The sequence below is a fragment of the Petaurus breviceps genome, unplaced genomic scaffold (assembly GCF_028583685.1).
Source record: "Petaurus breviceps papuanus isolate PSGF00001 unplaced genomic scaffold, PetGlider_PUasm1.0 90822, whole genome shotgun sequence".
Lineage (NCBI taxonomy): Eukaryota > Metazoa > Chordata > Mammalia > Diprotodontia > Petauridae > Petaurus > Petaurus breviceps.
In genome coordinates, this window is record NW_027187351.1 from 4,075,929 (window position 1) to 4,077,104 (window position 1,176).

The following is a 1,176-nucleotide window of genomic DNA, read 5'->3' on the forward strand; positions in this document are numbered from 1 at the left end:
GCTACAAGCCCAAGTAGAATCTTACTTTAAAGGAGGTGAAAAGTCAGTGTGCTGTCCCTATCCCTGCAGCCCAGAAAGGGGTGAGGGAAGGAAGAGAAGGCAGCCCCTGGGACTGGCCGTCAGCCAGACTGACAAACAGCCAGCTTCCTCCTCCTCCTCCTCTTCTCCTCCTCCTTGAGCCGTAGCGGTTGTGGGGCTGGCTTATTTGTGTCAGTGCCCCCTCCCATACCATTGCCCGCCCCCCACTGGTCTCTGGGAAGGAGGAGGAGCCCCGGATGACCCCGCCCTCGCCGGGGTCCCCCTCCTTCTGTCCCTGGCTGCCAGGCAGCAGCATCCAGTATCCAGTCCCTGCCTGCTACAGGCGCGCTCTGTGCCCGGGGAGCAGTGGCACTGCCCGGCGGCGCAGAAGCCAGGAGCGCGGCTGGACGGGGCAGGGCTGGGCAGGGCTGGGCTGGGCTTAGCTTAGCCAGGAGCTGGGGGCTCCCTACTGCTGCTCCCGCCCGTCTGCCTTCCTGCCGGGGGTGAGTCTTGGCCGCTTGTTGCTCGGGAAGGGGGGGGGGGGGGGGGGGGGGAAGGGCGTCACGGAGATGTCGGGGAGCACCCAGCGGGCACGGGGGGGGGCGAGCTAGGACTGGGGAAGCAGCCGAGCTTCCAACAGAGAGGTGCTTCTGTACATTCGGGGGGAACCCCCTGGGCGGGGCCGGGGGGCAAAGAGAGGTAGGGGAAGGGTCCGCAGAAGGGGCATGAAAAGTAGCAGCTGGGTGGGGGTACGAGAGGGGTGTTGCTCCTGGGGAAAGAGGGAAGGGGTTCGTTGAAGGGAGGATCTGCACAAAGTTTAGCTTGGGGGAGTGTTTGGGGGGGGCGGGGGGCGGGGAGTTGACGTTGGAGATGCCCGGAGCCGGAGAGGTCGGAGTAACAAGACCTGGAAACTTAGAAATGAGGAGGAGGTGGGCAGGTCTCCGCCGTGACTGAGTCACAGTTTTCACAGAGGTTAGGGGCTTTGGGGTCCACAAGAAAAGGAATTACTTCATGTGAGTAGCCCGGGCAGAGCCCAGGTAAGACGAGGAGCTGGGTGGTGAGTCCCTGGAGCATCTGTGAAAGGGTCAGTCCGCTTCTTTCTAGGAAGGGAGGATCCCACTGCACCAGCCTGCTCCACCCCGCAGGAGCCCCCCCCCC

General features: G+C 64.0%; 1 protein-coding gene across 1 annotated transcript in view; it reads left to right on the plus strand.

Moving 5' to 3' along the window:
* Nucleotides 1-277: 277 nt before the first annotated feature.
* Nucleotides 278-1,176, plus strand: part of PAQR8 (progestin and adipoQ receptor family member 8) — a 48,396-nt gene continuing 47,497 nt past the window's right edge. The window contains exon 1 of the mRNA XM_069070588.1: nucleotides 278-521. The gene's annotated coding sequence lies outside the window, so the exon portion shown is untranslated. The remainder of the gene's footprint in view (nucleotides 522-1,176) is intronic.